The sequence below is a fragment of the Nelumbo lutea genome, chromosome 1, assembly GCF_056320005.1.
Source record: "Nelumbo lutea isolate HS-2025 chromosome 1, American lotus-T2T, whole genome shotgun sequence".
Classification (NCBI taxonomy): domain Eukaryota; kingdom Viridiplantae; phylum Streptophyta; class Magnoliopsida; order Proteales; family Nelumbonaceae; genus Nelumbo; species Nelumbo lutea.
In genome coordinates, this window is record NC_142684.1 from 94,157,794 (window position 1) to 94,183,654 (window position 25,861).

The 25,861-nt window shown below is 44.3% G+C and overlaps 2 pseudogenes; one reads left to right on the forward strand and one right to left on the reverse strand.

Moving 5' to 3' along the window:
* Positions 1-504: 504 nt before the first annotated feature.
* LOC148876205 (uncharacterized) lies at positions 505-2,010 on the reverse strand (annotated as a pseudogene).
* A 914-nt stretch (positions 2,011-2,924) lies between these two features.
* Positions 2,925-4,571, forward strand: LOC148876206 (G-type lectin S-receptor-like serine/threonine-protein kinase LECRK3; annotated as a pseudogene).
* The last annotated feature ends 21,290 nt before the right edge of the window (positions 4,572-25,861 follow it).

Consider the following 25,861-nt stretch of genomic DNA (forward strand, 5'->3'; position numbering starts at 1 on the left):
GGTTGACCAATATGGATGAAGTGTTTTGGCCGCTTGCTTAACATCAATTCCCTTCTTCGATTTTGTCATCCAATAAAGAGCTTGTTTCTGATATGGCCTTAGCTCACACATGAATGTTTTTGGCGTCGACCCCAAGTAATGATCTCGAATTTTCTGGAAGGTTCCTCTCCTTACAACATGGAGCTCAAACACTCCAATTGCATTCACCTTTCAGGAACTAACATATCCTGCACCAATGAAAGATCGATCCAAACAATCGCAACACTCATTCAGCACTTCATCGCTGGCTTCACTGCTCAACTCCCAGGAGATGACATAGTGTCAAGGGTCTGTGGACACATCCACATGGCTGGTGAAGTCAATCAGCTCAACCTTTGTCTTCTTCATTAACAGTTTCCCACCTACTTCAACTGCTAGCTGCAAATCTTTCTCTGTGTTCTTATCTATGTTGATGCTTAGTAGCAAATTCCTCCGGCATACAAATTGAAGCTCCAGGGTGGAGTTCTAGAATCCCATCACTTTAACCACATCCCCTAGCCTGTATTGGTATAGACCTACAAAGTTGGTGACGATGATCTCATACTCTTCCCCAATCTTCACTAGAGTCGGACCGATCGGTTTTGACTCAGCATAAGAGTAGGTAGCAGCGGTCTTATTCTGTTGCTGAATACACTGATGAATCTCATCATTTTTTGGACCTTTTGCATAGGTATATTTTGAGTGATAAGGTAGCTTTAGGATGAAAAGATCAATTGTCATTGCATTCAATAAGTGGCCACCTACATTTATTGTTGCCTTCCGCATCATTGCAACGATCATATGGGGGCTCTCCGGTATCCCATCCTCTAGGAACACATTCATCATGTGTGAATTATAGATGTTGATCCAGAATGCAAGCTTCTTCTAATGAGTAAGACCATCTGGGTTAATAGATGCAAGCTTCTCAAGAAGCAGCTTCAGTCTTTGGATTAGAAACAAAGAGTTTGTTCTTCGATTTGGATCAATTGAACTAGCTTCGATTACAAACAGGTGTTTGTATGGACCAATATCCTTCTTTTCGAATTTTGAACAAATACCATAAGGATCTCTGAACTCTGGTTCTTCATATGTTTCATTAGATGTTAAGGAAGACAACATATCGGGTTTCGTTCCCCTGTTCATCATCCTACTCATCCTCAGGAAAATGCTCGACAGGCACTTCAAAATTTCTTCTGAGATTTTGTTAGGACCGTTACTCTCTCCTTCTGGTGCTATTTCTTCAAGAACAACTGATGCGCTTTGTTCTTCTGTGTCTTGCTCTATTGCTCCACATTCTAGCTATAGTTTCAGAGGATCCAAACGCTTCTCTACTGATCCATTCTCAATGGGGGGCCTCTTCATTGGGGTTCTGATTTTTGTGTCTCTATCTTTTGGGGATTGCCTGTTGTTCTTTGACGAATTAGTGCAAGACCGATTCTCTTTTCCCTGTGCATCTTCTGAAAAAGCCGATGAAGGATGAGCTTTCTTCGAGGGTTGTTTCCCATTTGACGGCCGAATAGAATGATGCGCTGTTCGATCGGAAATGGGCTCAAAGGCCAACCGGGTCAAAGCCGATGAATTGCCAGGAATAGAAGGTAGAATCCTTGCGGTGGATGTCTGACGTAACCACGACTTGAACCTAAAAATCGATGTTGCACTATCAAGAGGAACGTGGTACAGACTATTACCGGGAATAACTGGAGCAATGCCGAGTTCTACTTCGTCGTCGCTATCATCATCAAGAACAGGATTCTGGGGTATAGGAGCGATGAGTGGTCTACTGTGGTTGTCTCCTCCGGTTGGGTATGGGTTATCCCGGTTTCTTGGAACATCCTTCCGTAACAAGGTTTGCAGTTGTCCAGCAATTTCTGCCAACTTTTGTTCGATGTTATGTGTGGCTGTGCACTGTTCTTCAATCGCTCTCCAAATAGCTTGTAACCTCTGATCTTCGTCATGGGGTGGGTTGCGACTACTACCGTCTTGGTTGGCCATTTGACTAGGTGAATTCCCTGCTCTGATACCACCTGACGTAGCATGGAAGTAATGAGAAACCAGGCTGGCTATGAAAGCACCGAGCGATCGCTAGCTTTTAGCGAAGAACACCGAATTCTCTAGGAGAGAGAAAAGGTGGCGAAAATGGGAAGAAGAGAACTTGGAGAAATTCTGAAAATGTGAAGTATGAATTGATTCTGAAGTGTTTATTACTGAAAACAATAACAACATTTATAATACATCTGGAAATTGTAAAGTAATTAGTAAAGAGCAACTAAGATAGATATCAAAACATCTAATCTTGCTAGGATCGAACTCTTCTTGATCTTGATCTTTATCTTGATGGGATCGAACACTCTGGGGCTTGATCTCCACCGTCTGATCTCCCTGGGTGCATGACTTATCCTGCCTTCTTGGAATTACCTTGGATCTTGAACTTCCTTGAGTCTTGGATCTGGATGTATCTTGAATTCTTGAATTAACTTGGATTCTTGAATTCTTGAATTCTTGATGGGTCTTGAATACTTGAATTATGGGATAATATTGATTTCCTTGAATTATCCCTTCCCTTATCCTTATCATAGGAGTTGTCGCCCATATGATGAGATGGGCCTCCATCACCTGTCCATAGAGTCACTCATTCATTCCCACGGTTCGACTGCTGCGATGGATACAGGTATTTATATCCAAACTTCCTTAATAACTACAGCATAATGTATCTTGGGTGCAACAAAATCTCTTGTTCTTTGTATGCTTTGTATTGATATATTCCAACATATCCGATTGGAGATGAAAGAGCGTCAACTTCATATTATGCTTCCGATACCTGCTGCCGTCAAGACAATGCAACGACGTTGAATTTTACCGATGATGGTAGCCTCTATTTGCAAAATATCACCACCGGTGCGAATATAATGACTCTGTACAGTGGTGGGTTTCGGTGTCACAACAACGGAATAGTTTCCTGCCGATGGACTATAGTTGTCGACGGGATCTTCCGGTTGTATGTTTTGAATCAGAGTGGCAATTGGTCGACACAGATGTGGCTACAGACTTTTAGCTGTCCTACAGACATGTGCGGTCTAAATGGGTATTGTGTCCTGAACGATCTTGATTATGCTTGCAAATTGTGTTCCTGGATTTGAGTTCATTGACCAGACCCAACCCATCTTGGGCCGTCAGAGAACTTTTAGCGCAGTAGATTGTAGAAACAGTAAACAACGGCTGGAATTCACAGTGAGTTCAATGGATAGCATCGATTGGGAAAACAACACATATAATAGCCCACGACAGAAGAAGATTGCGCAAATGCTTGCTTACATGACTGTTACTGCGAAGTTGTCCTGTTTAAAGATCAAATGTGCAGCAAGCAGAAGCTTCCCATGAGATATGGGAGAAAAAATGGAAACGGGAAAGACAGGAATCCGGCAAAAACTCTTGTCAAGGTGGTGGTTTCTGGGGGCCAAACGAGCGTAAATTCCACCGCAGACGCAGCAGGCAAGGAGCTCAAAAGGGATGCTTTATTTATCATTATTGGAGTTATTGGTTGTGCGTTTATGGTTATAGCATTCTTTGCAATTCTTATTCAAAGGAATCGCTTTTCGTCATACAAAAAGATGACAGATCAAAGAATTATCATAGAACTAAACGAGGACATCGCACTCCGGTCATTTACTTATGGTGAGCTCGAAGAAATCACGGAAGGTTTCAATCAAGAGTTGGGTAAAGGATCCTGCGGCACTGTGTTCAAAGGAGTTTTACCCAATGGTCAGGACGTTGCAGTCAAGAGATTGCATAAAGTGATAGATGAAGGAAAACGTGAGCTTCGAACTGAGATGAGAGTTATTGGTAGAACCCATCCGAGAAACCTAGTCCGATTGCTGTGTTACTGCAATGAAGGTCTTAATAGGCTTCTGGTTTACGATACATGAGCAATGGATCACTTGCAGACTTTCCGTTCAAATCTGAAACCCGACCAACTTGAGACGAAAGAGTGGGAATTGCTTTAAATACAGCCAAAGGGATCCTGTATCAACACGAAGAATGCGAGACTTAGATTATCCACTGCGACATAAAGCCACAAAGCATACTCATGGGCGACCATCAATGCCCTAAGATTGCTGACTTTGGATCGGCAAGACAGTTGAAACAAGATCAAACAGGCAGGGACATTCACAGGAATCAGGGGGACAAGGGGCTACGTGGCACCAGAGTGGCATCGAAATGTGCCTATAACAGCGAAGGTGGACGTCTACAACTTCGGGATTGTGCTGCTGGAGGTAGTCTGCTGCCGAAGGAGTGTTGACGTGAATCTTCCTGAGGATCAAGTTGTTCTTGTGGATTGGGTTTACGAGTCTTTCGTATCTGGAAAGGTAAGGAATCTGGTGGGTGACGAAGTGGTGGACACAGGAATGTTAGAGAGGATGGTTTGGGTGGGACTTTGGTGCATCCAATATGAGCCATCAGTTCGTCCGTCCATGAAGAAGGTGGTCATGATGTTGGAAGGGAATGCAGAGGTACCAATTCCCCCTGGTCCTTCTCTAAGTACTGCATATGAATAGATTAATTGTTACACAATTATGCCCTTAACTCCAATTAGATTGATATACTTATTAGCACTTACTGTAAATGAATAAAGTGCATAATTGATTTATGTTATTTTGGTGTGTTTCTGTGTAATACCCTTAAACTGGACACTTATGAGACTTGTGTTAGTTTAGATTTTTCACAGCCATTTGATGAATCTGGGTAGATTTATCCTGCCAAGGCTGACATTGATGTACCACAAAGTGGGTTGGGATGGTTTGTCTTAGCTGCCAGGGTGAGACATGAGGTACATGCAGTGTGGGTTTTCTTGAAACCCTGAACTAGACCAAATTTTAGTATTACCCTAGACCTTGGAGGCAAATGGGAAAAACTATAATGTTACACCTAACCCAGAGAGTCTATTATGGTATTGCACTAAGTGTCAGATTGGGTTGTCTTTGATATGCCAATCAGTGAGATCCTTAGAAGGGGTCAAAACCTGGGTATGTTGGGGTAGTTTGAAACTTCACCTGAGTGGGTGATCATAGTGATATGATCAACCCCTTTGTCGGACAAAGTGAATGATCGGGGAATGCACTCTCTTTGATGGAAACCTAAATTGCCGGTAGTTGATTTCAAATTGTCGAGATTTGTTTTTGCAAAATATATTTATATAGAGATATACATATATATTATGGTTTCACAAAATGTTTGCAAAAATGTTTTAATTCCCGAGATCCATGTGAGTAGAGAGTGCAACAATGTACCTTGCAGTTGAGGGAGAGATCCGCTCTTGTTGGACAGTGTTTGATCATTATGAGCTGAGAGGTTAAGTGTATAACCATTTAAGATAATACTTGATGGTCTAATTTTGCATCTACCCATAGTCCTTGGGCCTTCATAAGGTGGCTAGACCCAAGGACCATTTAGTGCAAATGTTGGGCCCATTAAAAAGACTATATTGATGGACTCAGGGGTTCACTGTGTTCAATAGTGAATTCGGCCAGGCCTTGTAACAAAGGCTAGGCTGAACCCATGTGGCTGATGTGTATATCAATGCTAGTGTCCCGTGCCATACAAAGAAAGCCAAGCTAGCCCGCATTTAAAGAGAAAGTGAGCTATTGGACTAAATGGGCCTAAAGCCCATTTTGAACTAGGCTTAAGCAAGTTAATTAAAAGGGGGCAAATTTTGGTTTATAATCTGGTTAGGATTAGCTGGAGGATAAGATAAGTCTTATCCATTTAAGAGTCCAGATCCAAATATCAGATTTGGATCAAGAAACTCTTTCCTAATTGGATTAGGAATCTGGTCCAAAGAAAGCAATAAATAGGGGGCGAATTCACCAGTTTATGCACTCAGCAATGTGCAGAATTGTTCTCTAGTTTTTGCCGCCCCTACCCAGTTCAATTTCTAGTCTTGGATCTGATCAAGATTAGTTTTTGATATTGTTTTTTGCTAGAGAAACAATCTAAAGTTGTGCTCATCAGCCCCTTGCAAAAAACAAATCTAAAGGTTTGGGTCACCTCTTTGGGTGTGAACACCTATGTTGGCAGTTATTGTTATTTCGTATCAGGTACATCCCTAATTGCTTCCTTTTGGTTTCAGATTTGATCCGGTTTGTTTCAAGAATGAATCTTAAAAATGTAGTTTTCTCCCATCTCTTTAGTGGTATCAGAGCCATGGTTTAATTCTTGAACCAAATTAGACCTGATTTGAACCAGCACAAATGGGCAGAATCGGTTCTACCCAATCTGCGCAGATTAATGTTTTTCTGAGAATTTGGTTCTTAGTAATGGGGTGTATGATCTGAAAGTTAATTTTTATTATTCTGATTTAATTATGGAATGGTTCTGTGATTATTTCGTGGATGTGTGGTTTGTATGTGTGATGGAGTTCAAAATCTTTAATGGCTCCAAGATTTGCACACCCTGCATTTTTCTATTCTATTATTTTGGTCTGTAAATAATTATTTTTTAGACAAAATGTATAGAATTTGATCTGATGTAATTAATAAAAAATTAGGGTTTTCTATTTCTTTTTACATTGGAAAAAGTGTTGGTTCACATGGAGGAGAAGAAGACATTTCGTAGAAACAAGATCTGCATTTTGCAGATATTGAATTTGCTATCTTTGTTTTGTAGGTTTGCAGATTATCCAAGAACATCACACTACAACCCTCTGATTTATTTTCTTGCTGATCTTAATGGTCTTTTTTGGCTTTAATTAGTTTTCAGATCATGTTCTTGAAATTACATATTGTTTTGGACACCAAACCCTAGGCCAAATTTGACCTAGGCTTGGTCCAATCTGATTGGACTGAACCCATGGTTCAATGGGGTTAGTTTTCTTACCCAAATTCAGTTATGGGCCAGGGGTTTGACGGTCCATCACAAGATGCAATTCGGCCCACCCCTATAAAACCTATTTTTAATGAATTAAAACTGCTTTAGCCCATTTTTAGCATAATTGCTATCCCATGTTCATTTGATAGTAGTTCTTTTGCACACCATGGCTGAATGCACATCATTGTCATGATGTCCTTAAGATCATTGGATGATATACCTTCTCGATGGGCCCCACATCAGCTTCCTCCTCAAGAAGAATCGTGCATAACCCTAGCCTGTTAAGGGACTATCTAAATCTGACTTTGAAAAGTCAGTGGGAGTCACTTTGGTTTGACTTAAATAATAACTAGGGTGTAATTACTTGTTCCCTCCAGAAAAATATAAGTGTATGTGATAGAGAGATTCGTATGTTGAACTCTCTAAATGCTTTCTATCATTAGCTTGAAGATGGGCTTATCAGTAACGAGGAGATGCACCATAAAATTGGGTTATCCATTTGCTGGTGAGTCTGTTGAATTGTTCCATAAGATGATAGGGGCATCATAGACCGATGGGGGGGGGTCTATCCTAAAATGGAAAACTCTCTCACGGTACCTTATCATTCATAAATATGAAGGTAAATGCTTAATAGACATAAATGATTAACATAAAATGGCAATAAACCTTGTTTGACTGAGGCCAAAGGGAAAGCTCATAAGATGAGTGTATATGATACTTCACAGAAGGTGGTGGAGTTATGCAGCTGAAATAGTTAGTCCCATGCACCATATGTGATTTCCCACATTTCTAGAGACATAACTGTAGTCTCCGTCACTGAGATGGGAGGGAAATCTCAGAGATGAATAAATGGAAATGGAACATAGATTAAAAGTTATTTCTATATAGTTAACATGAATCAATTTAGGTTGTTGACTAATAATCTGCTTTGCCTTTATCGGAAATGACAAATGGATAGTTCACCAAATTGTTGGACGACAACAAGCTTAAGAGCCCAAATTATGCTGAATGGTTCCGTAAGTTTACGCTGGTATTAACGTTCGAGAAATTGGACAAGGTTGCTAAAAACTCTGCTTCGGATCGTCCGGGTGATAGGACTTCTGAGGCATGTAGGAGAGTGTTAAGAATGGGAAGAAAAAAAATCTCTTGCCCGGTGTTATATCATAGCCTCTTTAGACAATCCGATATAGAGAATTCTATCACGTCAAAGTGTCCAAGGATATCTTGGATAGTTTGAGGACCATGTATGAAGAGCAGAATCATTTTACTTGATAGAAGGTCTTAAAATTGTTTATGACCGTAAAAATGACTTAGAGCCAACAGGTTCATGACCATTGTCTAATGATGATGGGTTATATTAATGAAATTGAGGCTCTCAGTTCAAGGCTTGATCATGACGCTAAAATTGATGCCATCTTAAATTCCCTACCTCCCTCATTCAATTAGTTCATCATGAACTACAACATAAATAAGCTAAATGTTAGCCTTCAGGAACTCAGCAATATGTTGTAGAGGGCTGAAGAACTGATAAAGAATGATAAGTCGATAGCCATGCTTGTTGAACCGGAACTACCTACATCCTTTTGGAGGTACGCATTAGAGACGGTGATATACGTGTTGAGCCGGGTTCCAACCAAATCCGTTCCTAAGACTCCAAATGAGCTATGGACCAATAAGAAACCAAGCGTAAAACACTAGAAGATTTGGGGTTGTCCAACACATGTTAAAAGAACAAGTGCTGACAAATTATAATCCAAGACCAGCCATTTCCCATTTGTAGGCTACCCAAAAAGGCTCTATAGGATATTTATTCTATGACCTAAAAGAGCAAAAAGTGTTTTGTAGTCAAAATGCTCATTTCTTTGAAGAAGATTACATCCTAAACAATCATCATCAGGAAGTTGTTCTTGATGATGAAAGCTCAGGGGTAGTGGGAGATGTCCCACAAGCTCCAAATAATAACCAACCTAGAAGGTCTACCCTGGTATACAGGCCTCTAGTACATTATGGTTGTGACTAAGAAAGTTATTTGATGGAAGCCATGACCAGTGAGGAAGATCCCGTGGCTTATACGGAAGCTATATTGGACATAGATTCCTTGAAGTGGGTAGACGCCATGAAAGCCGAGATGGACTCGATGGAGACCAACATGGTCTAGACTCTTGTAGACCCGTCCCTTGGGGTGAAAGCAATTGGCTGCAAGTGGATTTACAAGAGAAAGAAGGACCCAGATGGAAATGTTGAGACCTATAAAGCTCGTCTTGTGGCGAAAGTAATTGGCTGCAAGTGGCCATGCTTAAGTTTATTAGGATCCTGCTAGCTGTAGTAGTATACCATGATTATGAGATTTAGCAAATGGATATCAAAATCGTGTTCCTGAATGGACATCTTATTGAAGATATCTATTTGCAGCAACTACAAGGTTTTATAGCTGTAGGTCAAGAATACATGGTGTGTAAACTTAATCGATCCATATATGGACTTAAGCAAGTTTCTAGGAGCTGGAATATCCAGTTTGACTATACTATCAAACAGTTTGACTTTGAACATAATCCATATAAGCCCTGTGTTTACAAGAAGACAGTGGGAGATAAGGTTACGTTCCTGGTTTTGTATGTAGATGACATCCTACTCATTGGGAATGATGTAGGGATGCTAACTATGGTGAAAGTGTGGTTTTCACAACAATTCTCCATGAAAGATTTTAGAGAATCCTCCTACATCTTGGGTTTTTGACTCTATAGAGATAGACCAAAGAGGATAATAGGATTATCCCAGTTTACTTACATTGACAAGATTGTCAAAAGATACAATATGGGGAACTCTACGAAATGAAATGTTTCTTTTAGGCACAAAGTTACTCTCTCCAAGGGTATATCTCCCAAGACTCCCGAAGAGATTGAGGGCATGTGAGAGGTTCCCTATGCCTTAGCTGTAGGGAGAATCATGTATGTCATGCTGTGCACTCGACCTGACATTGCTCAGGCAGTGAGTGTGGTAAATAAATTTCAATCTAACCCTGGTCAGGAGCACTGGACAACTGTGAAAAACATACTCAAGTACATTCGAATGACAAAAGAGTTTTGTCTGGTATTCGATGGTAGTTCACTACAGATCTAGGGGTATACTGATTCCGATTTCTAGTCAAACTCAGATGATAGAAATTCCTCATTTGGTTACATCTTTATGATGGGGTCCTATACAGTTAGTTGGAAGAGTAGCAAACAGGGGTCCACTACAGATTCCACAACCGAGGCTGAATACCTTGCCGCAAGTGAAGCGGTCAAGGAAGCCATTTGGCTGAAGAAGTTCATTCAAGAATTATGAGTAGTTCCATCCAGCACATCACCCATTCCACTGTTGTGTGACAACACTAGAGCCACTGCTTAGGCTAAGAAGCCACGAGCCCACTCGAAGTCAAAGCACATCGAGAGGAAGTACCATGTACTGCGGGAGATTATTGGTAGAGGGGACGTCCAGATTCATTAGGTAGCGTCAACAGAGAATGTAGCAAACCCGTTAACTAAGCCACTAACACAGAAAGTGTTTGAGAAACACGTGGAAAGTATTTGACTTCGGCTTGTACCCGATTAGACGTAAGTGCAAGTGGGAGCTGTTAGATAGTTATCCCCTTAGCTCTAATCAGATTGATGTACTTATTAACATTTATTGTAAATGAATAAAGTACATAATTGGTTCATGTTATTTTGGTGTATTTCTTTGTAATACCCTTAAACTGGACACTTATGAGACTCGTGTTAGTTTAGAATCTTTACAGCTGTTGGATGGATCTGGGGAGATTTATCTTGCCAAGGCTGACACTGATGTACTACCAAGTGGGTTGGGGTGGCTTGTCTTAGTTGCTAGGATAAGACATGAGGTACATGTAGTGTGAGTTTTCTTAAAACCCTAAACTGGACCAAATTTTAGTATTGCCCTAGACCTTGGAGACAGATGGGAAAAACTAGAATGTTACACCTAACCCATAGACTCTATTATGGTACTGCACTAGGTGTTAGATTGGGTTGTCTTTGATATGTCAATCAGTGGGATCCTTAGAAGGGGTCAAAACTTTGGTATGTTAGGGTAGTTTGATAATTCACTTGAGTGGGTGATCATAGTGATATGATCAACCCCTTTGTCATACAAAGTCAATGATCGGGGAATGCACTCTCTCTGATGGAAACCTAAACTGCCGGCAATTGATTTTAAATTGTCGAGATTTATTTTTGCAAAATATATTTATATAGAGATATACATATATATTATGGTTTCACAAAATGTTTGCAAAAATGTTTTAATTCCCGGGATCCATGTGAGTAGATAGTGCAACAATGTACCTTGTAGATGAGGGAGAGATCATCTCTTGTTGGACAGTGTTTGATCATTATGGGCTGAGAGGTTAAGTGTATGACCATTGAGGATAATACCTGATGGTCTAATCTTGCATCTACCCATAGTCTTTGGGCCTTCATAAGGTGGCTGGACCCAAGGACCATTTAGTGTAAATGTTGGGCCCATAAAGAGCCTATATTGATGGACTCGGGGTTCACTGTGTTTAACAGTGAATTTGGCCAGGCCTTGTAATAGAGGCTAGGCTGAATCCATGTGGCTGATGTGTATATCAATGCTAGGGTCCCGTGCCATACAAAGAGAGCCAAGCTAGCCCGCGTTTAAAGGGAAAGTGAGCTATGTGACTAAATGGGCCTAAGGCCCATTTCAAATAGGGACAAATGTTTGCACAGTTGGGCTCCATTGATGAGTAACAAAATAATCGGTTTCCTAGAATGCTCTTGCACGTCCACCAGCACTTTCTCCATACTAGGCGATGTCCTTAGAGGTGCAACTTGGGCAGGCCCACCCCGAGCCCGAACTGGCCCAGCCTGATTTTACATGGGTTGGGCTTGCATTTTCAATCCTTGGGTTGGGATCAGGCCCAAGAAGTCGGGCTTTTTTATTTTTTGGGCCAAACTCGGGCCTAACCCTTAAGTATTCTGAACCCACCCAAGATCAGTCTAACTATGTATATATAGATGTGTGTGTGCGTGTGTGTATGTAAATGTTGCATACATATTTACATATATATATATATATATACATATATGCAACTAATGTTCACAGCATCGTTGATATTTGAGCGTGGCCAATCTAGAAGCTTACCTTTCCTAGTTGATTAACATAATACTACAAATGTTATTGTCTATGCTGATGTGTCAGTGTGACGAGCAAATTCTGTAGCTACATACACTACAAGAAAGTTTTAGTGGCGTTTATTCGATTGGTAAATGCCACTAAAGGCTATTGCGGCGTTTTTAAATTATGTCACCGATACCTGAGTCGGTAAAAGTTTTAGTGGCATTTATTCGGCGTTTATCCAAATTTTAGTGGTACTTATATAAACGCCCATAAAAGCTAATTTTAGTGGCGTTTTATTCATCCTTAGTGGCAGTTTCAAATACCATTTTTTAAATTTAATAATGGCATTTATTGGCACATCTAGTGGCAATTCTTAGTGCCACTAAATAGCAACCACTATAGTGGAAATTATAAATGCAGCTAAAAAGTCTTAATCATGCGCCACTAAATGTCTAAACATATTCATACATCCATCCTAAAAAATAATAAAATGAAGCAACAAAAAAGATGTTGCTTATTATATAATGATAAATGGACCTGTATCAATAAATATTAATTTCATCATACCCTTTAAATAAAATGCATATTATATATTTAATTAAAAAATCAAATAATTATGAAATTTAGCCAAATAAACCATCTTCATATAAAACAATTTTATCATAAAATGTTTATATATACAATTGTCACTTTCAGGTCATAGATCCATAATAGATAGTCCAAAAACCAACAAAAAATATTACAAAAAAATCATTTTGCTCGATGGTGTCCTAAAGTCTTCATCAAAATCCAATGTATACATGTTCAATACCCTCCATGTTAACAATTATTTCCCGAAAAATCAAATACATCTTGTTAATAAAAACTAGATATAATATTATATCTTTGGATCTAATAATAAATGGCTGAGATAGATAAATAGAGAGAGATCTTACAAAACAGATATTATATCTTTGTTACAAATGGACTATTTTCTGTGCTTTCACTATTTGTTTTTTCTAGGACAGCATACAAGTTTATGGTTGTATCTTTAACAGCTCTCACCTGCTTTAGAGAGTAGGGGTGTCAATTGGACTGGATTTGGTCCAATCTGATCCAGTCCACCATTGATCCATTTAAAAATGGATTGGACCAAATTCGGTCCAAACCCCATACAAACTGGATCCAATCCGATCCAACTGAAGTGCAAATAGACTGGACTTGACCTAATCCGGTCCAAATTAAATGAAACTTTAAAATTTACACAAAAGCCCAAAAAATATATAAAATTCAGAAATATATTATATTCAGAAGCACTACAAACAGCTACGAATTGGAAAAAAACACTGTTCCAATCTGGTTTGGCTAACTAGATAGCTCTTTCTTTTCTTCCAAGTTCCAACTATCCCCCCAAAGGAAGCTCTTTATTTCTCTCTTAGCTTCCATACCTTCTTGTTCAACGCACCTGCACTTGCTCTTTCTAATAAATTCTGTTTCTGCTCTACCCATCTTCTTTTCAAAATCTCATTCACATTCAATAGAAAACTTTAGTGCAAACATGATGCTTACTCTTTCTAAATTCTATTTCTGCTCTACCCATTTTCTTTTCAAAAAACCATTTACATTTAACAGAAAACTTTAGGCAGAGGGTGTGGACCTAGGCCTAGGATACCTTTCCATAGGTACTAATGTAGTATTAGCTAGTTTGTTCAACAACCATTCAAACTGTTATGGTTCTTTCCTATATCTAATGTAGTATTAGCTGGATTTAATAAAGATGATACTTTGTTAAATAACGATGTTTGTTTTTTATTTTATATCTTATTTGGGTACACATATGTAAAATAATTCTGCTTTGATGTCATTTGACCGACAATTTTTGGGTACAACCTGCTGAAGTTTGTTTTAGTTTTTTCCCATGTTCTTTTTTATTCTACTGAAGCATTACTAGTTTTTCATGGGTTTGGATGGAGTTCCATAGGAAAAGCAGCAGATTTCTAGATTGTTAGCTTTCTTGATTTCTGTGATTAAATCATCTCAGTTTGGGATACTGATAAATGGATATGGTGCCATATGCTTACTTAATTGGAATGCTGATTATTGTCCTAGGTTTTAACTCTTTTTTTTTTTTTTGTTGAATTTCCAATGGATATTAATAGCATCCCACACTAGTAAAATCAGAATTTTGTTAAAGCTATCCCCTGATGTCTTGTGTTATATGGCAACACACACTAGTAAAAGCAGAGCCCATGCAGCAATAACAGTAGGAAGTAAAGCCGGGAGATGGGAATTCATAATTGTTTTAAATATAAATAAATACATATACTTCTTCTCAAAATAAACTTTTCAGAAAAGAACTACTCCACTAGAATTTGCAACCCATTATATAAACCAGCTATGAGAGTTGATTTAAGCATTGGATTTATATAGGACCCAAAGGTTAGATCCATATCCAATCTACATCTATAAGACCCCAGTATAGTAACTTCCAACCATGCATTTGCTATAACAGAGGTATTTACTACTATTAAAGTAGTAATGGGGCTGCTACTTAATCAACACCAATGGGACCAATAGATATTTACTTCTTTTGGGCTTTCTAGAAAAAAAAAAAGGTAGTGCAGATCTCTTGTGAAAGAAGGCACAAACTTGTTACAGAGAGAGAAAAACTTTTCTCTTGGGGAAGGGTACAAACTAACAGAGGTATTTTCCTGTACATACATAGCTATGGTATCTTCTGTGAGATGACTGCATGCATGATGTTGTAGATTATTGACATTTTAACACAACCTGTGTTACTGGTTATGAATATAAACAGGTTTTGCCCATGATTAACACATTTGGCTTTATTCTCATCTAAGTTTACTTTAATATTTTCTTTCCTATTTATATTACAAACATTAAATTGTGGGCCATATAAGTAAGCTACATTTCTGCCTTGCAAGCTCCCTAGACTAACTTGCATGCTGATGGAGCGCAATCCGGCCGGTCTTAGCTGTCAACGAACTCGCCTCTGAGCTGGAGCGTCGGGGAGGCTGAAACGGGAAAGAAGAGAGCTCCGGGGGGAACCCAGTGTGATAACTCTGAAGCTCAAGTCAGTAATCTCTCAAAGGCAGAGTGTAGACCAGATAGCGCAAAGTTCACATACCTTGTTTGTTGGGGGCAGGGGGTTCTTATAATCACTTCATGCACTCGCTCCGAGGCCCTTGTTAGGTCGGGTATGATTACTCTTGCGTCCATCAATTCGGCTGTCATCCTTTCTGCTGGGACAGAACCGCCACTGCCTAACCGTCTCTCTAATTGGAGATGGCGGTGTCAGATGGCAGTGGCAGGTGGCCGTTTTAGAGTGCGGCCGTCAAGCATCAGATCCCAAGTCAGTCGGGTGCGGCGCCCTCGGGTACGGACCTCCTCAGTGTCAGGCACAGTACGACTTGTTTGGTTTTGGTGCCCAGAAGGTGATGTGGAGTGGTGAACAAGGCTAAGTCTTGAGTTCGGAGGTATGTATAGGGTGGGCCAGTTCGGCGAGGTGTATCCCAAACTGCTGCAAGGTCGGTCAGTTCGGAGAGGTATGTCCCGAACTGATAAGGTAGGCCATTTCAGCGTGTATCCCAAACTGTTTACAAGGCTGGCCAGTTCGGCGAGGTGTATCCCGAATTGTTACAAGGTGGGCTAGTTCAGCGAGGTGTATCCCGAACTGTTACAAGGTTGGCTAGTTCGGTGAGGTGTATTCCGAATTGTTACAAGATCGGCCAGTTTGGTGAGGTGTATCCCGAACTGTTACAAGGTAGGCTAGCACGGATTACTTTCTGGTTTGGGGCCAAGGGTGAGTTCAGGCCCCCAGTAGAGAGTTCGGTCCACTGGTGTCCCCTTTGTGTTTGCACTTTAGGCTTGCTTTTGTGCCGAGTTGTTGTCTTTGCCACGTGTCGCATAACTGTGAGGTCGGGTCAAATCTTCTTTCATCAATTGCCCCCCACTCCTCATGCCAAGGGTCTTGCCCTGGTGCGGGGAGTTTTGCGAGGTGGTAGGTGGATTTGTCCCATCCCTTGAATCTTGACTGCACGAGTTGCTTTTGCGAGGGTTCTTTGGTTTCCGAGAAGGCGGGAAACTGACGGCGCGTTTTGAATTTCAAAAATTCGCACCGCTGGGACGTGACAACGGGTCAGAAAAAGGCATGCCACTACTGGACATGCACTGGCATTTGTCAAGGGGACGTGCGGCGCGGTCAGTTTCAAAAAGACGTGCATCTGCGCGGCGTCGGTTTCAAAAAGACGTGCGCTGACGTTTCGCTTTTTTCAGAAAGACGTGCGCCAATCACGTCTCGACCTCAGGGGACGTGCGGTCAGCGTAAATGTGGGCCATCGGATCGCCTTTGATCTGCATGGTCGGTTCTTGGTTACTATAGCTATAAATAGTGGGGGACCCCAGTCGATTTGTCACTTCTACGGTTTGCCTATTGAGCTCACGTCCAAGTTTTTTCAGCTCGCGTCTAGGCTGGTTACATAGCCTCCAAGGTTTTTTGGCTTGTTCCCGTCTCCGGAGCCTTCAAAGCTTTCTTCCAGTGAGTACTTTCCTAAATCCACCTCCTTTCCTCAATGTCTAGCTTTGATAGCTCAGACGACTCTTCAAGTAGGACTGACGTAGGTTCTACAAACCGAGTCGTATCCCCCGACTGCCTCAGTGACCTTGAGGTGGAACCCAAGGACTATGAACCAGTAGGCCGAGTCGCTTCGGGCAGTTTGGCGTCTACCTCTCACCGAGGTCGGATGCTAGACAGGTTTGGTCCCTCGTCCATGACGCCTGAGGGGCTTCAATCTATACTTGTGTCTTACAATCTGCCTGGGGGGTATACATATTTTATTCCTTCGGGTAGCTTTCCTTGGGAACACAGTCCTGATGAGATCATGATTTTTCGAGAGCAGCTTGCTGCGGGGTTGCGACTTCCTTTCCACCCCCTTCTCGTCGAAGTCATAAACCACTTCGGTGTCACCATTTGTCAACTTCATCCGAACTCTATTTGGAACCTGGTGGGGACAGTCTCCCTTTTTTGCGAGCAGAATTTCCCTTTAGACTTAGAGATATTCTCCTCCATCTTGATGCTCAAGAAATAGGTGGGTTCTCTTCCTGGGGCAAGACGGGCGTATTACCTTTCTCCTCGCCCGGGCTTTAAGCTTCTGCACGATCTTCCTAATAAAGTCCTGGAGTGGAAGCGGAACTACTTCGGTGTGTGAAATGCACAAGGATGGCCCTTTCAGACCGGGTGGGGTGAGGTCGCTCCTGATTCAGGTGTTACTCTCGACAAAGAGACGGTGAAGGGCCTCCGGCAATGGGCACGGCTAGGTTTGAAGTGCCATTACTACTTAACGGAAGCCAAGCTTATTGTGGCCGGCCTGAGTTCGGGTAGGTTTCTAGTTCTGCGGTTTCTTGTTGCTTTGTTCCTTTATTTTTTCTGATGTCGAACTCGTTTCTGCAGGTGTGATGGACGCGGAGAGAACTCGTGGGGGGCATCTGTTCCAAGGTATGAAGAGGAGGAAGCGGGTCACCATGTGAACTCGTACCAAGCTGCCCCCGGAAGAGGAGCCTCAAGTTCCAGACAACACACCAGAGGATCTGCCCAGGGAGCCCGAGGTGACTCCACCGATGCATGAAGCTGCCAGGGTGCCTTACGCTGAGACCACTTATACGGGTGCTCCTGCATACTCAAGTGCTCCTGCTCACTCTGGGTCCGCTCATACGCGGGCTGGGCCCTCGGGTTTAGGGAGCTCAAGGGGAGTTCAAGAGTGTGTTGACACTGAATTATGCTCTTCTGAAGAGTAGGGAGGCTACTTTCCCTGAGGAGATCGCGGTGTGGACCGATCTTCCTTTGAACCAGGTCGCCTGCCACGCCGTAACTCATGCTATGGTGGTAAGTCAGGTTTTGTCTGCCTTTTTCATTTTCTATCGCTTTTGCTGTCATTGCTCACTTATTTCTTTTCGTAGGTGAATTCTTCAATTCATGCCTTAGCAGCCCAAGTGGAGAGGAGCTCGCGACAGGTGCGAGCTGCTGAGGCTGTCGCTCATGCTGCTGAAGAGGCTTTCTGTGCTGCAGAGGCGAATACCCGAGCTGCTGAGGGGGCCGCTTATGCTGCCGAGGAGGCTATGGCCAGGCATGCGAGGTCTCAGCGTGATGCTGAGGCCATGGGGGTCGTTGTCAAGCACATGGCAGACTTGAAGTTGGATTTGCAGCATCAAGTCGAATATCTTCAAGAGGAAATCAGGGAGAAAAAGCATATTTTTTCTCAAGGCATTGAGGACGCCAAGAAGAAGGCCGTTGAAGACTACATTGCCTCTCCGCGTTTTGACGATCTAATGGTGGATTCTTACAGGAGGGGGTTCAAACTGAGCCGGTGGATGATCCGAAACATGTACCCCGACCTTGATGTTAGTGCCATATCCACTTCGTGTATAACTCAGGAGATGGCCAATGTTGCCGATGGCGAGCCGGACTCTGAAGGAGAGGCAGGGGCTTCGGGTGTTGTTGAAGTGCCTTCTGATGGCGAAGAAGTAGCTTCGGGCATGTAACAATTTTTTTTTTTGTAAGTGCCTTCTGATGGCCAATGTACTGTTTCTTGCAACAGAATAGATAATCTTTTTGCCCACGTGTTCCTTTTTCCCGAACTGTTTCTTTGTCGAGCTGATAATATTCCCTTTTCTTTGCTTGTTTACGCTGATGTTCCTCTTGGCTCTGCATCGTGGCCCATAGGACCTGATTTCGTCCACTTCGTTTAGCGGTTTATAGGTAGTATCGCCTTAAGTTCACGATGTTCCACACTTGAGGTACTTGTTTGCCTTCCAAGGTTTCGAGCTCGTATGCACCCCCGAGCGCTCTCTTTACTTTATAGGGCCCTTCCCAGTTTGGTCCAAGTTTGCCCACGCCGGGTTCGGGCACCATAATCTTATGTAGGACCGGGTCGTCGACTCGGAAGCTTCGTTGCTTTACTCTGGCATTGTAGTAGCAAGCTACCTGCTACTGGTAGGTCACTATCCGGATATGTGCAAGGTCCCTTACCTCGTCCAGTAGGTCAAGGTTGGTACATAACTCATCTCCGTTTGTCCGATCGTCGTACGTTTCTAGTCGCAATGTTGGTACTTCGATTTCTGCCTGGATCACTGCTTCAGTGTCATAGGTGAGGTTGAAGGGAGATTCTCCCTTGGCGATTTTTCTGTAGTTCGGTGAGCCCACAAGACACTTGGTAGCTCTTCGGCCCACAGTCCCTTGGCTCGATCCAAACGTGCTTTCAGTCTGCGTAGGATGGCTCTGTTCATTACTTCCGTCTGACCATTTGCTTGCGGGTGCGCGACTGATGTGAAGTTTTGCCGAATCCCCATATTCTGGCACCACTCTTGGAACTTGATATCCTCGAACTGTTTGTCGTTGTCGGAAATTAGTACCCAAGGTAAACCAAAACGACATACTATGTTCTTCCAAAAGAAGTTCTGTATGTTCTGGGCCATAACAGTTGCCAGAGGTTCAACTTCTATCCATTTCGTGAAGTAATCTACTGCAACAACTAAGAATTTTCTTCCGCCTGTTGCTGGCAGGAATGGTCCCAGGAGGTCGATGCCCCATTGTGCAAAGGGCCACGGGCTGGCGAGGTATTTTAGGTCGGAAGCAGGCCGATGGTGGATATTGGCGTGTTTCTGACACTTGTCACATTTTCTGACGAGCTCGATGGCTTCTGCCTTCATCGTTGGCCAGTAGTATCCTTGTCGAAGTGCTTTTTGGGCGAGTGCTCTAGCCCCCAAGTGTCCGCCGCACAGGCCTTCGTGAGTGTCACGGAGTACAAACTCGGCTTCGGCAGGTCGCAGGCAATGCAAATAGGGGAGCGTGTAGGATCGTCGGTATAACCGTTCATCTATTATGACATATTTGGCTGCCTGGTGCTGCACCCTCTTGGCCGCATTGCGTTCTACAGGGAGGGTTTCGTCTATCAGGAAGCTCGCGAGTGGGTCGATCCAGCTCGGCTCTGCTTTGATGATGGGAGCGACCTCCTCTGCCCCCCCCCCCCCCGAGAATACTAGGCCGAGGTAAATCCTCTATGTACACGGTTCTCACGTTGTTGTGACTTGTGCTGGCTAACCAGGACAGAGCATCGGCCTTAGTGTTCTCTGACCTCGGGATTTTCCTGATGAAGTGTGGCTGGAAGTTGAGCATGGCCTCTTTTACTTTCGCCAAATATGCGATCATGGAGAGCTCGCGTGCTTCATACTCGCCCGTAACTTGGTTGACTACGAGCTGGGAATCGTTGTTGATGACCAAGTGCTTTGTCTTTACCTTTCACGCTAAGTTCAACCCGGCTATCAGTGCTTCGTACTTTTCCTCGTTGTTAGATGCCGCGAACTCAAAGCGTAGTGCGTATTCTAATTTTGTGTCGCCCGGGCCGCATAAGACTATTCTAGCCCCGCTGCATTGCTGGTTCGAGGAACCATTCACGTGAAGGATCCAGGGCTCCTCATCCCAGTTCGCGTTTCGCCTGACCAGGAGAGATGCCACTCTGGCTGCTACTTTACGGGGTTCAGACTCTATTTGCTCAAGAGCTCTGGGTTCGCCCGAATTGGGGACCTCGGGCTCAACCTGTAGGGCTTCGTTGCTGAAAGTGCCCTCAGCGATAAAATCTGCCAGAGCTTGGGCCTTAATTGCGGTTCGAGGTTTGTATTGGAGATCGTACTTGCTGAGTTCGATGGCCCATTTCGTCAGCCTATCAGAGACCTCGGGCTTCAGCAAAACTTGTTTTAGGGGTTTGTCGGTTAAGACAACGACGGTGTGAGCTTGGAAGTACGGGCGGAGTTTCCGAGTTGACATCACCAGTGCGTAGGCAATTTTTTCCATCTACGGGTACCTTGTTTCTACTCCCTCCTCGGGTCTGGCTAAGGTTGGTACGATGGCGAGGTAAGTCTTTAGCTCATCGAACGCGAGCTGGCAATCTCGGGTCCATTTGAACCCTTTGCCTTTGATTGCCTTGAAGAAAGGCAGGCAGCGGTCTGCTGACTTGGACATGAAGCGGCTCAGAGCGGATATGCGGCCGTTTAGCCTTTGAACTTCTTTTACTTTCCGAGGTGGTCTCATATCAAGGATGGCCTTTATTTTGTTCGGGTTGGCCTCAATGCCGCGCCGGTTGACAATGTACCCTAGGAACTTACCCAAGGTGACACCGAATACACACTTGTTTGGGTTTAGTCTCATGTTATACTGACACAGAATTTGGAAGACAGAATCCAAGTCTCTTATTAATTCTCGCGAAAACTGTGTTTTGACGACCATGTCGTCTACATAACATTCGATTTTCGCGCCAATTAAAGGCCGAAAAAGTTTATTTACAAGTCTTTGAAAGGTCGCGCCAGAATTCTTTAGTCCGAAGGGCATGACCTTGTAACAGTACAGGTCGAACTCGGTAATGAAGCTGGTTTTTTCTTGGTTGGACTGGTCCTTCTTGATCTAGTTGTAGCCTGAGTAGGCATCCAGGAAGCTTATCAGCTCGTGTCCCGAGGTCACGTCCATGAGGCAGTCAATTTGAGGTAGGGGGAAGCAGTCTTTTGGGCAAGCTTGGTTCAGATCGGTGTAGTCGACGCACATGCGCCACTTGCCGTTGGCTTTTTTCACCAGCACTGGGTTGGCTACCCAGCTCGGGTAATGAACTTCCCTTATGAAGTCCGCTGCGAGGAGCTTTTCGACTTCGTCGTCGACTGCCCTCCAGCGCTTTGGGGCTAAGTTGCGTTTCTTCTGTCTAATGGGTCTGACTACAGGGTCAGTGTTAAGCTTTTGAGTTATGAGGCCATGGTCAATACCGGGCATATCTGCCGCGGACCATGCAAAAATATCTAAATTTTGGAGTAAGAAACTCACCAGTTCAGTTCGCAAAGGCTCCTTGATGGAGGCGCCGATCTATAGAGTTTGCATTGAATCTGTAGCCGAGGTCGGGACTGCGACTGTTTCCTCAGTGGGCGAAGCTCATTCCTCACCCTACTCCGTGGGTCACTCTAGTTCGAGGTCATCGGCTGCCTTGTTTTTTCCCTTTAGGGCGGCAACATAGCATTTGCGGGACTCGAGTTGGTCACCCCATGCTACCCCCACACCGAAGTCCGTGGGGAACTTCATTGCCAGATAATAGGTGGAGACCACTGCACGCAGAATATACATAATTGGTCGCCCTATTATGGCGTTGTATGGGGAGGGGGTTGCGACTACCAGGAAATCGTGGTTGAGTCTTACCGCGCACGGCCATGTGCCGACTTCCACAGGTACTGTTATTTTTCCCAAGGGCTGACTTCCTCTCTGCTGAAGCCTACCAGAGGAGTGTGAGTGGGTTTCAAATCGCTTTCCTGCAACTGCAATTGGTCGAATGCCGATTTGAATAGTATGTCCGCTGAACTGCCTGAGTCGACCAGCATGCGCTAGACTTCGAAGTCGCTGATCCTTAGCCTTATGACGAGCGCGTCGCCGTGGGGGTAGTGAACACCTCGCGCATCGTCTTCTGTAAAAAAGATCGGTTCTTCCTTCTTCGGCCTCTTGGGAGGGTTCTGCTCCTCTCGGACTGCTTCGCGAACTGACGTCCTTGCTGCCGCCGAAGTGCATCCTACCACCACCAAACCGCCCACTATCACGTGGATGGTTCCCCGGACTAGTCTTTCTTCTAGGGGAGGTCGCTGCAAGACTTTGGCCGGTCTGTTGCTTGGCTCGGGGACATCCTTCCCGTGCTCCCCTTGCCGACCTGCTTTATTACTATTGTCGTAGTGTACAAAATTTCTTAAGTACCCGCGACGGATGAGTCCTTCTATCTCTTCGCAGAGATTATTACATTGCTCGGTGCTATGACTGTGATCTTTATGGAAACTACAATATAAATTTTTATTCCTCTCGTTGGGGTTGCTCTTCAGGCGAGGTGGCCACTTTATGTAAGGCGCGTCCTTGATCGTCATCAGAATCTCGGTCCGCCTTGCGTTCAATGGCGTGTAATCCATTCGAACTGCTAAGGGAGCTCGGGGCAGCTGGCTCGGCTTCGCCTCTCGGTTATGGCCTCTTCTGTCGCCGGGGTTGGAGGGCTGCTCGCCCTCTCTTTTTCTTTTTTCCACCCCGCCTTTGATTCTCTAGTTGATATCTTCCTCTGTTCTCATAAACTTGTCCGTGAGCTTGAGAAAATCGGCCATAATTGCTGGCTGGCTGGCCACCATGTGCCATTTGAACTCTTTGTGCGTCACCCCTCTTTTGGCTGCGGCGAGCTGTACCGCGGGGTCTAACCGAGGGATCTACAAACATGCATCATTGAACCATTTGATGTAGCTCCGGATGGGTTCTCCCTCTCTTTGGATTACTCCGAAGATACTTTCCTCAGTTTTGGGACACCTTTTACTGGTGACAAAGTGCGCAGTGAAGATCTGCACGAACTGGGGCCAGCTTTTTATTGACCTAGAAGCTAGGTTTCGGTACCAGGTGCGGACCACCCCTCTGAAGGTGGTGGTGAAGGCCACGCACATGCACGACTCGCTTGCCCTAGTGAGGTGCATTTGTGACTGAAACGCGTCGACATGGTCGTTGGGGTCGAAGGACCCATCATACTTGTCCAGAGAAGGGAGTTTGAAATCTCTAGGAAAGGGGATTGTCAAAAGTTCTGCTAAAAGGGGGGAAGGAACTGAGAGAATGGGGACGGTTTTTACCTCGCCCGAGCTCGCATTTCTTCCTTGCCTCTGAGCTCAGGTACCACGCGAGTAGCAGTTCGGTGACTTCGTCGGCGCCTTCTTTGAGTGGGCCTGGTGCTGGCGCTACTTGCCTCCGTGTTGCCAAGCTCGATGGGCCCGAGTTGCTGGCCTACTGCTAAGGCACTAAAGTGGTTCTCCGTGAGTGGGAACTTGGGCTTGGAGCACCAAGGTGACTTTGTTGGCGAGGTTCTTGTCCCACCCACGGGCTGCGAGGCGGGGGTTGTCTTTCTTTGCTTTCGGCCCGGGGATGAGGCCTGACTGTTAGGGGGTTTTTGCAGTCGGGAAGCATCTCCTTGGTGAGGTCGTCCACCTTGGGGGGAGGCCTTGACCGGCTTTGAAACAGGGTGTCGGGGGGGGAGCGGCTGGTTCAAGGGTAGCTGAGGGAACTGTTGTTGATAATGATGTTGGGAGAGGTGGTGCAACACTTGGTGTTGCTAGAGTTGGTGCTGCTAGAACTGCTGCATTTGGGTCTGCATTGCCCGCATGGATTGCATCAGATCATCTATCTGGTTTTGGCGGGTTGCCAGTGGGACAACATTTGGTTCCGTGAAGTTCGTTCTGATGGGTAGTGGGAGAGGTGCCACCGCGTGTGGCACATTCAAGCTTGGAATCCCATCCACTGAAAGGGGGATGGTGAACTGCCCAATTTACACCGCCGGGGCATGAAGTTGCTCTCCGGTAGTGGCTGTTTCGGTTCCACATCTGGCACTGCTGGAGGAGGCCATTTTAGTGTTGGAGTGGGTGTTAGAGTTTTTGAAAGGGGGTAGGTAGAAGAGATTTAGAGGGAGGCTTTTAGAAGCAATTTCCCACAGACGGTGCCAATTGATGGAGCGCAATCCGGCCGGTCTTAGCTGTCAACAAACTTGCCTTTGAGCTGGAGCGTCGGGGAGCCTGAAACGGGAAAGAAGAGAGCTCCGGGGGGAACCCGGTGTGATAACTCCGAAGCTCAAGTCAGTAATCTCTCAAAGGCAAAGTGTAGACTAGATAGCGCAAAGTTCACATACCTTGTTTGTTGGGGGCAGGGGGTTCTTATAATCACTTCGCGCACTCGCTCCGAGGCCCTTGTCAGGTCGGGTATGATTACTCTTGCGTCCGTCAATTCGGCCATCATCCTTTTTGCTGGGACAGAACCGCCACTGCCTAACCGTCTCTCTAACTGGAGATGACAGTGTCAGGTGGCCGTGGCAGGTGGTCGTTTTAGAGTGTGGTCGTCAAGCGTCAGATCCCAAGTCAATCGGGTGCGGCACCCTCGGGTACGGACTTCCTCAGTGTCAAGCACGATACGACTTGTTTGGTTTTGGTGCCCAGAAGGTGATGTGGAGTGGTGAACGAGGTGAAGTGTTGAGTTCGGAGGTATGTATAGGGCGGGTTAGTTCGGCGAGGTGTATCCCGAACTGCTACAAGGTCGGTCAGTTCGGAGAGGTATGTCCCGAACTGATAAGGTAGGCCATTTCGGCGTGTATCCCGAACTATTTACAAGGCTGGCCAGTTCGGCGAGGTGTATCCCGAACTGTTACAAGATTGGCTAGTTCGGCGAGGTGTATTCCGAACTGTTACAAGATCGGCCAGTTTGGCGAGGTGTATCCCGAACTGTTACAAGGTAGGCCAGCACGGATTACTTTATGGTTTGGGGCCAAGGGTGAATTCGGACCCCTAGTAGGGAGTTCAGTCCGCTGGTGTTCCCTTGGTGTTCGCGCTTTAGGCTTGCTTTTATGCCGAGTTGTTGTCTTTGCCACGTGTCACATAACTGTGAGGTCGGGTCAAATCTTCCTTCATCACATACAAATGCTAGTTATGGGGGTAGATTGTCATTTGGCCCATGAGGGCAGTATCATACTAAGCTTTTCAGGGTTGGGAAATCTTGTTTAGATTGGAAATGCCCAGGACCGGCTGCTAGGCTGCTAGTTTGCTTTGTTGTATTTTACTAAAAAATAAAGATGTGGATATATTTCATTCAAATAATTAGGTTCAATTAGTTACAACCCAGTCTTACCTGGGTTGGGCATATTCAAGATAGATGTGACTAAAGCTAAAACCGTTTCTAGAACCATTCTGAAAAGCTTTAAGTTCATGAACACCTCTTTGCAGTAACCACTGTCAAGTTTCCTTCTTCTATCTCCATAGTAAATAACTAAAT